At 41.0% G+C, this 17,011-nt stretch overlaps 1 protein-coding gene across 1 annotated transcript in view; it reads right to left on the bottom strand.

Annotated features, from left to right (window-relative positions):
* Window positions 1-9,269, bottom strand: part of cntn3b (contactin 3b) — a 69,577-nt gene extending 60,308 nt beyond the window's left edge. Inside the window, exon 1 of the mRNA XM_046342817.1 lies at window positions 8,668-9,269. The gene's annotated coding sequence lies outside the window, so the exon portion shown is untranslated. The remainder of the gene's footprint in view (window positions 1-8,667) is intronic.
* Window positions 9,270-17,011: the final 7,742 nt, after the last annotated feature.

The following is a 17,011-nucleotide window of genomic DNA, read 5'->3' on the forward strand; positions in this document are numbered from 1 at the left end:
TTGTGTCCTCCTCCCAGAGCGCTAAGAACCTTGGCGTGATCCTGGACAACAAACTGTCGTTCTCAACTAACATCAAGGCGGTGGCCCGTTCCTGTAGGTTCATGCTCTACAACATCCGCAGAGTACGACCCTGCCTCACACAGGAAGCGGCGCAGGTCCTAATCCAGGCACTTGTCATCTCCCGTCTGGATTACTGCAACTCGCTGTTGGCTGGGCTCCCTGCCTGTGCCATTAAACCCCTACAACTCATCCAGAACGCCGCAGCCCGTCTAGTGTTCAACCTTCCCAAGTTCTCTCACGTCACCCCGCTCCTCCGCTCTCTCCACTGGCTTCCAGTTGAAGCTCGCATCCGCTACAAGACCATGGTGCTTGCCTACGGAGCTGTGAGGGGAACGGCACCTCAGTACCTCCAGGCTCTGATCAGGCCCTACACCCAAATAAGGGCACTGCGTTCATCCACCTCTGGCCTGCTCGCCTCCCTACCACTGAGGAAGTACAGTTCCCGCTCAGCTCAGTCAAAACTGTTCGCTGCTCTGGCTCCCCAATGGTGGAACAAACTCCCTCACGACGCCAGGACAGCGGAGTCAATCACCACCTTCCGGAGACACCTGAAACCCCACCTCTTTAAGGAATACCTAGGATAGGATAAAGTAATCCTTCTCACCCCCCCCTTAAAATATTTAGATGCACTATTGTAAAGTGGTTGTTCCACTGGATGTCATAAGGTGAATGCACCAATTTGTAAGTCGCTCTGGATAAGAGCGTCTGCTAAATGACTTAAATGTAAATGTAAATGTAAATATTTCCAATATCCCCGACCACGTGGAAATTCCATAAGAGTTATGTGAAGGCCCATTAGATTATGATCCGATCGCATTCTGTCTCCTATTAAAACTTTTTGAACCTTTGATGCAAGAGAGAAAGAGACAAGAAAGTAGTCAAGATGACTAGCTTGATTAAGTTTCCTCCATGTATATCTCACTAGGTCTGGGTTTTTTAGTCTCCAAATATCCACTATTTCTCATGTGTCCATAATATTTGTGATTTCCTTAAGGGCACGGTGATGATAGTTTGAAGAGTGATTTCCTTTACGGTCAATTGAGGTACTTAACACTGTGTTATAGTCTCCTACCATAATGATTTGATAATTTGTTGCCTGTAAGTTCAATAAATTGGTATAAATATTTTCGAAGAAGTAGTGATCATCCTGATTTGGACCATATAGATTAATGAGCCAAAACTCTTTTTCGACCACGTTCATATCCAAAATGATCCACCTTACTTGCGAATCATTCCTGACTAATTAATATCACACCTTTTGAGTTCCTTTGAGTTCCTTTATTTCACCACCCCATTCCTTTTTCCACGCAACTTCATCTAAGGATGTAGAGTTTCCTGTAAACATTATATGTTATATTCCTTTTAGCCACATAGAGACTGATCTTCTTTCATAATCTGTTAAACCGTTACATTTCTAACTGGCTATTCTTATTTCAGCCCTTACCATAACTAGATACTATTCTCAGTCTAAATTGACCATAATTAGTGCTTGTAAAGTTACTGCCATCAGAGGTATTATGAGGGTAGATATTAGAGCTTTCAAATGTCTGATATTTAGAATTCAAGAGGGCTTGTAAGGCCTGTTGTAAGTCAGGTCCTGACCAGACATCACCAGCAACAACGTCGCCTATGGGCACTAACCCACTGTCTCAGGACCAGACCTGACTAGCAAAAAGTGCTCTTCACTGACGAGTCACGGTTTTGTCTCACCAGGGGTGATGGTCGGGATTCGCGTTTATCGTTGAAGGAATGAACGTTACACTGAGGCCTGTACTCTGGAGCGGGATCGATTTGGAGGTGGAGGGTCCGTCATGGTCTGGGGCGGTGAGTCACAGCATCATCGGACTGAGTTTGCTGTCATTGCAGCCAATCACAACGCTGTGCGTTATAGGGAAGACATCCTCCTCCCTCATGTGGTACCCTTCCTGCAGGCTCATCTTGACATGACCCTCCAGCATGAAAATGCCACCAGCTATACTGCTCGTTCTGTGCGTGATTTCCTGCAAGACAGGAATGTCAGTGTTCTGCCATGGCCAGCAAAGAGCCTGGATCTCAATCCCATTGAGCACGTCTGGGACCTGTCGTATTGGAGGGTGAGTGCTAGGGCCATTCTCCCCAGAAATGTCTGGGAACTTGCAGGTGCCTTGGTGGAGGAGTGGGGTAACATCTCACAGCAATAACTGGCAAATCTGGTGCAGGCCATGAGGAGGAGATGCACTGCAGTACTTAATGCAGCTGGTAGCCACACCAGATACTGACTGTTACTTTGATTTTGACTCCCCCCTTTGTTCACAGACACATTATTCAATTTCTGTTAGTCACATGTCTGTGGAACTTGTTCAGTTTATGTCTCAGTTGTTGAAACTTGTTATGTTCATACAAATATTTACACGTTATGTGTCACGACTTCTGCCGAAGTTGTTGCCTCTCCTTGTTCGGGCGGTGCTCGGCGTTCGACGTCACCGGTCTTCTAGCCATCATTGATCCTTTTTTCATTTTCCATTGGTTTTGTCTTGTCTTCCCACACACCTGTTTTCTATCCCATTCCTTACCTGTTGTGTATTTAACCCTCTGTTTCCCCTCATGTCTTTGTCAGAGATGGTTTTATTGTCAGTGTGGTGTGTTTGTTGTATTAGGTGAGCGTCGGGTCCCCGTACCCATGTTTGTTTGTTTATGTACGGTTAGTGTTATGGAGCACACTCCGTGGACTTTATTAAAATACTCCATTTTACACTCCATTTTACTCTCCTGCGCCTGACTTCCCTGCCACCTATTACACCTATGCATGACATTATGTTTGCTGAAAACAAATGCAGTTGACAGTGGGAGGACTTTTATTTTTTGCTGAGTTTATAAACATGTAGACACATACATAAAAAAAAGAGACAAACAAGAATCATATTAAATTATACACAAACAGTTTGACAAGAGAGAGAGGGAGAGAAGAGAAAACAGAGAGAGAGTGAGAGAAGAGCGCGAGATCAGGTGTGTATGTATAAATCCGTATGTGTAAGCGAGCATGTAATTGAGTACGTGTGTGTTTATAGCCACTTCATTGTGTTCAGATATTTTTAGTTCCAATACTTTTTTTTCTCGTAAGTCCCTGTAGATTTTAGTACATCCATGGTGTTATGGAGCTGTCTTGGAATAGCTGTCCATCTATAAAGAGTTTGTCCACAATGAGAAAGAAACGCTTACCCTTCTCCCTCTGTTGCCTCTGTACCAGATACAGTCTCTTACGATGTTTGTTGATCTCCCTTGGAAGTTGGTAATTGAGACTCAATTTGGTCCCTTTAGGCTCACATCCCCTGCTTTTGATCAGCTCTTTTTGTTGGTAGTGCTCAAATTTTGCGATGATCGGTCAGGAGCCTTGGTCTTGTTACTCCGAGCTCCAGGTCTGTGTACTCGGTGGAAAGCCACCTTGTTTACCGTCTCCATAGGAAGTTTCAAGGCGGATTGCATGAATTCTCTGATCACGCCCTCTGGATTATTGGACGAGGTAGCCATTAAAAAATCATGTTAAACACTATCCTTGCACACAGAGTCAGTCCATGCAACTTATTATGACTTGTTACGTACATTTTTACTCCTGAACTTATTTAGGCTTGCCAAAACAACGGGGTTGAATACTTATTGACTCAAGACATTTAATCTTTTTACTTATAATTCATTTGTAAACATTCTGAAACATAATTCCACTTTGACATTATGGGGTATTGACTGTCAAGATCAATACATTTTCATTTCAGTAACCATTTGAGTTCCAGATCCTTTGAAATTATACATTACATGAATGACTTGTTTAGATATGTGTGGTATGAACATCTAAGCAAATTACTACCCAGACTATTTGCATTGCCCCCCCCCCTTCACACTGCTGCTACTCTCTGTTATTATCTATGCATAAGTCACTTTAATAACTCTACCTACATGTATATATTACCTCAATTACCTCAACTAACCAGTGCCTCCGCACATTGACTCTGTACCGGTACCCCCTGTATATAGCCTCGCTATTGTTATTTTACTGCTGCTCTTGAATGATTTGTTACTTTTATTTCTTAATTTTCTTTTGGTATTTTTCTTAAACTGCATTGTTGGTTAAGGGCTTGTAAATAAGCATTTCACTGTAAGGTCTACAATTGTTGTATTCGGCACATGTGACAAAAAGCATTTTATTTTATTTGATACGTCTCTAAGGTTTTCAATTGTCAAAGCTTTGAAAGCCTGGTTCCACAGCCAGTAGATTGAGTGACGTTTTTCCATTGAGCCTGTGTCATGCTTGCAAAGTCTGTGAACTGAATTCACAATGCCTGGTACATAATATTGTCTGACAAGTAATGTAATGGGCCTTTAAAAAAATGTGGATCTGGAAGTGGTGCCTATTGTTATATAATTCCAATTCTATCATTATTTCAATGGTAAAAAGCTTTATTTCCTAATGCTTTGACCTACATCACTGTTACCACTGGTAACTGATATTCCTCTCAGGATTAAGATTCCTAACCCTTCTCCAGCTTCTTAAAACGTTACATTTTTTGTGGATTAACCCAGTAGGCTACTAACTTTGGTATTCTTAATATAGTAGTAAAATGGCACATAAAACTATTGTTTCGTCGTCTTACAAATGTTTACAAAACAAAACATGCAGTCATTTCAATAGCTACAGAATTGTGTATGTTTAGTTTGAAGGGGTGGAATATAGCTGTTATTCCATAACCATTGTTATGAGTCACATTCTGTGAGGAGCCCAAAGCACCAGCCTCCTGCAGCTACCTACTGTCGCCCAGTACACACTCTTCAGGGGAGTGATCTCATTTGGTTATAGATTACATAATCTTCCGGCCAGTGCTGGCTTAGCACCATGCTCCTGGTGCCAGTAATGGTTCCTCATCTGCTGTAATTGTGGGACACAGTGTGTCTCAGAGTGGATTTCCTGGTGTCTTTCAAGTTTTAGGGGGCATTTTGCCACTGTAAATCGTGTCACATTGGATTACATGCTTTGAGATCATACCCGGGTAGAAATGTGTGCAACATTCTCCAGTTTGTCTGGTTTGCTCTGCTCCATCCCAGTCATCCCATCCTATCATTCCCAGTCTAATGCTGGGACCCATAGGTATGCATTATCATTCAAGTCTGTCTTCTATTTGGCCGTGTACTGTAGAGGTAAGGGTGGCTGGTTATCACTATGCTCTGGCGGAAGTGAAGTGAAATTATGAACACGTGATTTCTCTGCCAAATGTAATGATGCATCACAGTTTCACCTCCACAATAGCCAAGCCTAATGAAAGTTGTTGGCTAAACGTACCCCTGAGTAAATGACATGACTTCTTGGTTAAAGGGGCTGTTGTTTGGTGCATAATTGATAGAAAAGGTGGTTAAAGGCGTCCGTTTCCCCCTGAAGGGACGCATAATAGCAAAGAATCTAATAAGGGTGGGAGAAAAGGAGAGAGGTTCTATCACAACATGAGAGGGAGGCTGAGCTGTTTTCAGATGCGACAAGACCTATGGCAAACAAAGCTGGACCAGCAAGGACTGTAGTGTACATCTCAAAAGGAGACACTGTTATTCAGTTAGTTAGAAAAACAGATAATAGGTAGGCCAGCGTTTCCCCTATATGCTTTCGTGCGTTGCTGCCACTGCACTGTTAGAGTTATAGAAGTATGCCCCAGGAAGAGCCCATCGGCCGCCCCCTGCAGGAAGACCCCATGATTCTGAAATAAATCCTAGGGGAAACACTGGGTAGGCTATTCACCATATCACAAGACAGCAGCATCTAAAACCTCATTCATATTGAAGATTATCTCTAATTCGAGAAAGGATACATATAATTACTGTAATCACTATTATTGCCCTCCACTAGAAAATCTCTAAGACCAGTATGAACAAGCGGAATGATTTAAGTTCTAACTTCCAACATGAGCTGTGATTTACCCAAGAAAGATAATGAGCCCATCTCATCTGTGCCTCACTATTTAGTTTATCCAGCGATCCAGCTGCTGAGTAAACTTAATTTCACATGGGCCAACGAGGACGCATAAACGTTAGTATATCAAAGTTAGGTATTAAAGACTTCGAACAAGGGCATTGAAAGATGTCTTTGAGATTGTTTCACAATTAAGGTCTAAATGCTCCGTGCTGAGAAACTGAATGATGTTTGTCCAAGACCAATTAAGTGTACTGACTTGGAATATTTTTTTGTAATCTCTTACTATACTGCCCCCTTTCCTCTCCGTACAGCTTTGTACCATTTTCATCCAATTAAAGAATGGTTTTACATAATCATATGAATAACTCTCCTGAGATGTCTCTGTCAGCCGTTTCAAGTGCGGCTGCCATGGAAGCACATCACATAACGCAGAACACTGAGTCACTCCATGAAGGTGTCTGATTGGCATGTTGTTATATACATGCGTGCATAAGATAAATGTGATTAGGACTGACAAACTGGCTGTGACGAAGACCAAACATACAGAGCACTAACATAGACTGAGCTCTAAGACAAGGGAGATGTTATTACGTTTCCCACTTTTGTCACTCAGAGAAACATCATAGTGACATTGAGTCACCATTGTTTTATGCATTATTCAGTACATTATAGTATAGCAAATACTGTACAGGATGAGTTGAAAACAACAAAAAATACTTTTTTTTTTGAGGCCAAACCTCAAAACATTTGAAGACACAATCAATGTCACAAATGTTATCTATTAAAATAAATGGCATGAAGCAAGATACTTTCATGAGGAGATATGAACTGTTTTCACACAGTGAGTGAGAGAGTTTGTTTAACACCCGAATAGCAGCTGTGCACAAACGGTGAAAGGATTGATAATTATCGGGTCGAAAATATTTCACCCAAAGAGGGAAGGATCTAGTAACTGAGAAAACAAGAGAATTCCTGGAAGGCCTCACTGTTCTAAAGACAACAGGAAGCTCCAGTGATTTCCTCAGATGTTAACCAAGGGGCCAATGCATCGGTGAACCCCACAGCTACTGCAAACCATGGGGCCAGAAAAGTAAGTGCACTTAACAGAGAGTGAGACAGGGAGCAGTGATCCGTTCCACCACCCTATCATCGTCGTGACATATCCCCAGACCCCCATCCCAATAGCCACAGATAAATCACTGGGTTGAAGGTGTGGGATGAAGAGAGGGACAGATGCTTTCTAGATTAGAGCTAGACCTCTGGATCTGTGCATCCATTTACAGCACTACAGTATTTTCGAACCGCCTAGATTTTTTCAAACAGAAATGCACTTTTTTTAACCAAGATTGCCACTCTGATGTTCTTCAGAAGGGATTTCAAAACCATTTGAGCTAAAATAGAAGGGCCACGGTCCTTTCCTCTGTAGCAATGTCAGCGGCATATTGCAGTGTTCAGGAATAATTCAGCACCTAGCTGCTTATGATGTTTTCACCTCTCATTTGGCTGTGCTTGTTAGCCACAAAACGAGATGAGCAAAGCATGCTAGAGAAATCTATAAATAAACATGAATAGAGGAGAGAGGGATCAAATTCCCCAATGAATAGCTCATACTTTGAAGATGTATATTGGCTGAGCATCTGCAATTCTGCTGCAGCTGGTGTTCTGTCTTTTTTAAGGGGTTCAAAATATGGTCCAACCAGAAGAGTTTTGAGACATGAATATATGTATCTATCTAAAGGAAATAGAACAAAGGAGAGACCGTTTTGGTCACAAAGGTCCCCCAGAGGGCAGCCACCTGGGATGCAGACAATCATTTTACACAGTCAGAGGAGTCAATGAGAAATACAATAGTGCCAGCAACATCATTAAAAGCATAATTGAATGATGTTGGATGACTAATCACAGCTTAAAATGAAAAGAAAAAAAAGCTAGAGAGCAAAAGATCCATATGGTGCTCCTGACTGAATTGTATGTAGAGGAAGGGGCTCTATTGCAACCAGCATTAGCCTATCTGCAGTCAGAGCTATGAAGGCTATACCTTCCCTGACTGCATGGCACAAAGCAGGCCCCATGTGGACTTGTGCCCTAGATGAAGAAAATGAGCCTGAGCAGCAAGATAAATCTCAGTAGCCTGGAAAAGCCATTCAAGGCTCCTGGTGGAGTACTATATCAGCATTATGCATGAGATGATCATGCACAACCATTATCTCGATAAATGTCTGCTACACACATCTTTTTTTTTGCTGTTGTTGAGGAAATAGCTTTTTCTGCAATTCAAAAGATAGAAAGTTGAATAAGTGCTTGAATCAGGGTGTTGTTTAAATGTGTCACCCTCGCCACTTCCCATATTTGGAAATGGGAACAAGCTAGAAAATCCAACTATAACCCTGGCCTAATAGGCTATACTATGGGCACCGTGTGAATTGCACTGTAGTTGCCATAACATGCTCAGTTATCAAATATTTTTTTATATTTCACACTGCCTGTTCGATTATTGAAACATAAAGAAAAACTTCTCAGCATGTCGAAAAATACTAGTAGGCTATAGCCTATGACACATTGTGGAATTGATAGACACTCAGACTCGCATGCAACGTAACCACTATTATGAAACATTAAAATAGCGTCTTACCTTATGTGGAAGCTTATCAAATCAACGTAAACTAATAAACACTTACCGAGTTATTAAACAGAATGCTGTTTTTCCTCTTCAAGGAATTGGACGACCAGAGAAAATAGTAGGCTAGTCTATTTAATTGATTCCACTGTCCAAATGACATACATCAGTGGTATTTATCGATTGTCTATATGTATTTTCCTAAAGAATAAACATTTTCATAAGAGCCGTGGCTCTCTTATTCAAGATCCCAACGAGAGTTTGCGGATAAACGCAGGTCCACGGAATCGCAGCACCACACTTCTCGTAAAGAGCCCCGCAAGTCCGTCTCTCCTCTTGGCTTGGAGGAGATGCTCCTCGTTGTAATCCCCGAAGCACCCACGCAATTAGCTCAGGAGTCACAGGGCTCCAGCTCCGACGTCGGGATGCCAACTGTACTCAATCACAGGTGCTTTGGTCTAGTCTTTCAACAACGAAGACACCCCAGGAAATGCTGCCAGTCTGGACGGAGAGTGAGACAGAGAGACCTCTGAGCTGAGATTTACATTCTGCGCATCCCCTTGCTCCAGACCCGTTGTACAGAGGCAGTGAAGCGCCCACTGTTGACACGTGAAAACACGCGCACAAATGAAATGCACCACTGGTCGGGAGCTCAATACTCACCCAACATGCTCTAATTTCCACGTATTCAAAGGCAAAAAGATGATCTGAAGTATCTTTTTTTATATGGCACACGGTCATTTATAGGCTATACGTTGCCCAATTGGAATTAGTCACAGCCATCCAGATAGAGGGAGTTACAGCAGTAGTTTCCTTTCACGACTGTCACGGTAATTTGAATACCTCGTGGTAATTGCATAGGGAATGTAATGAGCATCACATTGTCACTGATATGATTATGCCATTAAGACCAGTGTTCAAGTCAATAGGCCCAATTCAAATGTATTCCACTGTAGGGCTATTAGACTAGATCTATTTACAAGTATACAAGTATATGCAATAGTCTACTAAAATGTATCACAAATTGTGTTGATCTCTCAACGGTTTACATAACTGTATTTATCTAGGCTACATTCAACAAATACAGTCCTGTCTCGTCAGTGCACAAGCTACCTGTGACAAAACAGCACTCCCTACCGTTGGATCTATCTTTGTTCCTTCAGTATTATCATGCGGGGGTGTCAAGCAAACGTATGTGGGTGGTATCTTACACACCCATTGGTTGATCAATGTCACGGCGCTTTGCTCGATTGCATTTGCCTGGGGTGCGTTCAGTACGACAGAACTGTGTTCCACGTTTAATTAAACGGAAACGGTACTGTACTGATCGACCAGTTGAAATATGGTGTGATTATGGTGGCCCAGAGGGCGATTGTATATGGTGTGCTGTACCAGTACTCTCCGTTATCACCTGCACTCTGGTGAAATTGTTAAGTACTAACCGGTCCACCTCCGTGTTAGTTCCCTTACGAAAAAAGATTGCAGTCAGAGTGCAGTATAACTGCAGTGGTGGAAAAAGTACCCAACTGCCATACTTGAGTAAAATTTATATTAAAGACACCTTAATAGAAAGTGATTCAAGAAAAAGTAAAAGTCAGACAGTAAAATTCGACTTGAGTAAAAGTCTAAAAGTATTTGGTTTAAAATATACTTAAGTATCAAAAGTAAAAGTATAAATCATTTAAGATTCTTTATATTAAGCAGACCAGATGGTACCATTTTTTAAATGTATTTTATTTATGGAAAGCCAGGGTCACACTCCAACACTCAGACATCATTTACAAACAAAGCATTTGTGTTTAGTGAGTCCGCCAGATCAGAGGCAGTAGGGATGACCAGGGATCTTCTGTTGATAAGTGCATGAATTTGACTATTTTCCTGTCCTGCTAAGCATTCAAAATGTAACGAGTATTTTTAGGTGTCAAGGAAAATGTATGGAGTAAAAAGTAAAATATTTTCTTAAAGAATGTAGTGAAGTAAAAGTAGTCAAAAATATAAATAGTAAAGTAAAGTACAGAAACCTAAAAAAAACTAATTGAGTAGTACTTATTTTTACTTAAGTACTTTACACCACTGCAGTACACTGGAATTACTGCGTCCAAAATAGCACAGTCGACTGCAGTTACTGGACTTGTACTGTCTGTGAGTATAACAGAACTGATATGGCAGGCGAAAACCCGAGGACAATCGATCCAGTATTACATTTTTTCAGCTCACCACTGATTAGAATGGCTGTCAATTGGAATATAAAAAGAATACCTCCCAGATTTCAGATCCTATGGCTTCCAATAGATGTCAATAGTCTTTAGAAAGAGTTTCAGGCCTGTTTTTAACAAAAAATTGATAGAATTTGTAGTTTTTGTTAGTGGCTCCCATTGTGGCTGTAGTGTTTGTAACGCGTTCCGGTGAGGGTGCGCACTTCGTTATTTATCTCCGGTAATGAACATACTATTCTCCATCTTAAATGTTATTGTTTATTTACATATTAGGGTACTTGAGGATTGATTAGAAACGTTGTTTGACTTGTTTGGAAGAAGTTTATTGGTAACTTAAGTGATTCATTTGTATGCATTTTGAACGAGGGAAACCGGTGGATGACTGAATCAAGCGCGCCAACTAAACTGACATTTTTGGGATTTAAAGAAGGACTTCATCGAACAAAAGGACCATTTGTTATGTGGCTGGGACCCTTGTGATTGCAACGAGATTAAGATATTCAAAGGTTAGTGATATATTTTATTGCTATTTCTGACTTTCGTGACGCCTCTGCTTGGTTGGAAAATTAATGTAATGCTTTTGTGTGCAGGGCGCTGTCCTCAGATAATCGCATGGTGTGCTTTCGCCGTAACGCCTTTTTGAAATCTGACAAAGCGGCTGGATTAACAATAAATTATGCGTTTAAATTATGTATGACACTTTTATTTTCATGAATGTTTAATATTACGATTTTTGTCATTTGAATTTTACGCTCTGCAATGTCACCGGATGTTGGCCAGGTGGGATGGTAGCGTCCCACCCACCCCAAAGAGGTTCGAACTATAGTTTTGGCAAGTCGATTACGACTTCTACTTTGTGCATGACACAAGTAATTCTTCCTACAATTGTTTACAGACAGATTATTTCACTTATAATTCACTGTATCACAATTTCAGTGGGTCAGAAGTTTACATACACTAAATTGACTGTGCCTTTAAACAGCTTGGAAAATTCCAGAAAATGATGTCATGGCTTTAGAAGCTTCTGATAGGCTAATTTACATCATTTGAGTCAATTGGAGGTGTACCTGTGGATTTATTTCAAGGCCTACCTTCAAACTCAGTGCCTCTTTGCTTGACATCATTTGAAAATCAAAAGAAATCAGCCAAGACCTCAGAAAAATAATTGTAGACCTCCACAAGTCTGGTTCATCCTCGGAAGCAATTTCCAAATGCCTGAAGGTACCATGTTCATCTGTACAAACAATAGTACGCAAGTATTAACACCATGAGACCACGCAGCCGTCATACCGCTCAGGAAGGAGATGTATTCTGTCTCCTAGAGATGAACGTACTTTGTGCAAAAAGTGCAAATGAATCCCAGAACAACAGCAAAGGACCTTGTGAAGATGCTGGAGGAAACAGGTATAAAAGTATCTGTATCCACAGTAAAACTAGTCCTATATCGACATAACCTGAAGGACAGACTACGGTTTGCAGCTGCACATGGGGACAAAGATCGTACTTTTTAGAGAAATGTCCTCTGGTCTGATGAAACAAAATAGAACTGTTTGGCCATGATGACCATAGTGATGTTTGGAGGACAAAGGAGGAGGCTTGCAAGCCGAAGAACACCATCCCAACCGTGAAGCACGAGGGTGGCAGAATCATGTTGTGTGGGTGCTTTGCTGCAGGAGGGACTGGTGCACTTCACAAAATAGATGACTTCATGAGGAAGGAACATTTTGTGGATATATTGAAGCAACTCAAGACATCAGTCAGGAAGTTCAAGCTTGGTCACAAATGGTTCTTCCAAATGGACAATGACACTAAGCATACTTCCAAAGATGTTGCAAAATGGCTTAAGGACAACAATGTCAAGGTATTGGAGTGGCTATCACAAAGCCCTGACCTCAATCCCATAGAACATTTGTGGGCAGAACTGAAAAAGTGTGTGCGAGCAAGGAGGCCTACCTACCTGACTCAGTTACACCTGCTCTGTCAGGAGGAATGGGACAAAATCCACCCAACTTACTGTGAGAAGCTTGTGGAAGGCTACCCGAAACGTTTGACCCAAGTTAAACAATTTTAAGTCAATTCTACCAAATACTAATTGAGTGTAAGTAAACTTCTGACCCAGTGGGAATGTGGTGAATGAATTAAAAGCTGAAATAAATCATTCTCTCTACTATTATTCTGACATTTCACATTCTTAAAATAATGTGGTGACCCTAACTGACCTAAGACAGGTCATTTTTACTTGGATTAAATGTCAGCAATGATGAAAAACCGAGTTGAAATGTATTTGGCTATGTAAACTTCCGACTTGAGCTGAACATTAATTGAACCGTACTTCACCCAAAAGTAATAGAAACAAAGACCCACCATTACCAGCTCGGGTACGGCAAAGTTCACCACCCAGGTGGAAAAACCCTTTAATTCTGAAGTAAATCCCCATGTGATGATCATGTACAGACTATGACTGTAGCGCGCCATTCCCCCTACCTAAAATGTACTATAGGGCTGCAGACCAAGCATTTTATTTTTATCCCCTCAGCCCTTCCACTAGCCACTTTCCCTCGGGGAATCCCTGTCGAAACCAGATGCAGTTTGATTGCCATCTTAAGTGGAGGTACAATTCACAAACGTTTCCCCCTCGGCCTTGAAGACCTTTGGTCACTTGCGGGGTTGATATGACCCACAATTCAATGCAAACTGTCATCACATGTCAAACTCTGGTGGCCGTGAAGTGTCAAATTAAATCAACAAGGCTGCATGTTCGGCATGTCAGAAAAAAGTATGAAGCTAGCTTGCTAAAAAATATATAGATGCCATTGATCTCTAAATATTGTTTATATTTGCTTATAGTACTGATGGCAGTTTGTCTGTTAGTCAGACAGACAACTTTACCAGGCTGAGTGTTGACTCAACATATAGGCTACTTGCTGATGTTTAAAACCCTTTTTTTGACTAGCTACATGCCGAATGGATAGGCTACCCTCACACATCTGAAATTATGTTTACTAATCATGGAATGAATGCAGTTACTTGCTGCGTAACTGTGATATTGAGCTAAATGTGCTCAATTGTTTTTCATGGAATAATTGCTCTTCAAGAGGTGATCACATTACAACCAAATAATATTGGCATTTATTTGGCAATCGTTAACAATGGTTTTAGCTGGCGGTGCCTTGCCCCCACAGGCAAATCGAACGTTCTGCACCTTATTGTGACGTTTATTGATAACCTACTTGCAGTTACTATGACAAATAAAATTATCCCTTGTTATCTAGCCAACTACACAGAAATATACTTCAAACTGAAGATGGAAAGACAGCATGCTAGCTGCATTTAGTTTCCTTTCACCTGTTTTCTATTTGTATTTTTTTGTTGCATTTGTCCATAAAAATAATGCTGATCTTGATTTTGCCTCCCTTAAAAAAGCTGTATATATTGTCCAGACACATTCACTCTCTAGATGTTGGAGATCACGTTTCAAAACTAAAACAACGTCGCAGATGTCAGAAAGACAGACCAGACTGCAAGGTTTATACAAGTCCCTGCTGTTGCAAACCAAATGCTAGGTTAAAAGCAAGGGGAAATATTCTCTAACGGCCTTTTTACAATGTAGATCAAGTTTATGGGACAGTGGATGCAAAGTTATTTCTCTGATAGGTTTAAACTGCGTTCCAGCTGTTCTATCAGCATCCAGGAATAGACCCACCCATTGTATCATAAAAGCAATACATGTGACTTGCTCCATCATTATCAGTCATATTGACCCCAACAAACATTTTCAGCTGTTTATATTGTTGAAAAAGAGGAGATTCCTAGCTTCAAAATGTTGTTTAATTTAAGGATCGGCCCCTTTTTTCAATTTTCGTCTAAAAAGACATACCCAAATCTAACTGCCTGTAGCTCAGGCCCTGAATACACACAAATCTAAAGTAAAGGAATGTAATTGAGAATATATAAATATTTGGACGAGCAATGTAAGAGCGGCATAGACCAAGATACAGTAGAATAGGATAGAATACAGTATATACATATGAGATGAGTAATGCAAAATATGTAAACATTATTAAAGTGACTAGTGTTCAATTATTAAAGTGATTTCAAGTAATTTACATAGGGCAGTAGCCTCTAATGTGCTAGTGATTGCTATTTAACAGTCTGATGGCCTTGAGATAGAAGCTGTTTTTCAGTCTCTCAGTCCCAGCTTTGATGCACCTGTATTGACCTCGCCTTCTGGATGATAGCGGGGTGAACAGACAGTGGCTCGGGTGATTGTTGTTCTTGATGATCTTTTCGGCCTTAATGTGACATCGGGTGGTGTAGGTGTCCTGTAGGGCAGGTATTTTTGCCCCCTGGTGATGCGTTGGGCAGACCACACCACCCACTGGAGAGCCCTGCAGTTGCAGGTGGTGCAGTTGTCATACCAGGCAGTGATGCAGGATGCTCTCGCTTGCTCATCTGTAAAAGTTTGTGAGGGTTTTAGGTGCCAAGCTAAATTTCTTCAGGCTTCTGAGGTTTAAGAGGCCATGTTGCGCCTTCTTCACCACACTGTCTGAGTGGTTGGACCATTTCAGTGTGTCAGTGATGTGTATGTTGAGCAACTTGAAGCCTTCCACCTTCTCCATTAAGGTCCCGTCGATGGGTACGGGGGGATGCTCCTTCTGCTGTTTCCTAAAGTCCACGATCAGCTCCTTTGTTTTGTTGACGTTGGGAGAGAGGTTAACATTCATTACTTAAAGCTAAAATCCTGAGTTGCCACATCCATTGTTGGACTTATAAATGAATGATATATTGATTCTTGAAGACTACAACTTATAAATGCTCCATGAGCTTGGTTCAACTGTCATACCCCATGAGAACCCAAAATAAAAGCTTGGTTTATTTACTCCAATGTTTGTAATCAAACACTATTGTCTCAAAACATGGTTAAAACTAGATTCTTTTTTTTTATATATATATCATGGATGGTCCTTGCATCCATAGCTCTGTCTATGAATTTGAGATGGGCTACATTTCTCCAGGGCCCATCCCTCAGCTTTATACCAAAACAGAGGCTGAGTGTCTGGTTTGTTATTGTTTCAATTAAGAATTCTAGCTGTAGCCCTTTCCTGCAGTCGATGACCAAAAGGCCTCAATGACCAAAAGGCCTTTGGCCTCATGGGTGAAATGTTAATATTTTATTAAATTTTATTTTTACGACAGAAATCCGGTGTTTCTATGTCAAACAGTTTTATATTTCAGTCTTCTGTGATGTACTGTAAATAGCGTGTAATATTGGGATGCAAACTCAATGTAATACATACCCGACGTGGTACAGGTGTCTTCTTTTTTCAAGCCCATAATCATGTGTGTGTGTGTGAGGTGTATACTTTTGTTTCAAAGTAGATTTGTTTAAGACTACCAAGAATCACTGTGGCCAACTGCATTAAAAGCTTAAACTCTGAAAAAGTGCACAGCAAATGTACACAGAACACGTCATAAGCCATGACAAAATGTTTATAATAACATGAAATTAGCTTTACATATCACACCCTGGTCTGTTTCACCTGTCTTTGTGGTTGTCTCCCCCCTCCAGGTGTTACCCATCTTCTCCATTATCCCCAGTGTATTTATACCTGTGTTCCCTGTCTGTTGCCAGTTCGTCTTATTTTGTCAAGCCTACTAGCGTGTTTTTCTGTGTTCCTGTTTTTCCTAGTCTCTGTTTTCTAGCCCTCCCGGTTCCGACCTGTTCTGCCTGCCCTGACCTTGAGCCTGCCTGCCCCCTGTACCTTTCAGACACTGACATGGTTAATGAACTGCTTGTCCTCGACCTGCTTATTGCCTGCCCCTTGTAATTTTAATAAATAACAAGGGCTCGAATCATCTGCCTCCTGTGTTTGCATCCGAGTCTCATCCTGAGTGATCATATGAAAACTGCAACATTTTCTCTCTGCCCCGTTGCAAAATGATTAGAATTGCAGGAAATTAGCTTTAAAACAGCAACATTTTCTATCAGCCTCATGTAAAAAATGTGTAAATGGCATGAGATAGTCTATAAAACCACACATTTGTTCTCTGCCCCATGGCAGAATGTGTAGAAATACAGGAGGTTATCTGTTTTCCTAAAAAAATAAATGAAAATGTAAGAGCACTGAATTTAAGGGTATAAAGTTCATGCGTATGCTACAGTTAAGAGTGTATTAATGAACTTTGGGC

The sequence above is a fragment of the Oncorhynchus gorbuscha genome, linkage group LG03 (assembly GCF_021184085.1).
Source record: "Oncorhynchus gorbuscha isolate QuinsamMale2020 ecotype Even-year linkage group LG03, OgorEven_v1.0, whole genome shotgun sequence".
In the NCBI taxonomy this organism is placed as follows: Eukaryota; Metazoa; Chordata; class Actinopteri; order Salmoniformes; family Salmonidae; genus Oncorhynchus; species Oncorhynchus gorbuscha.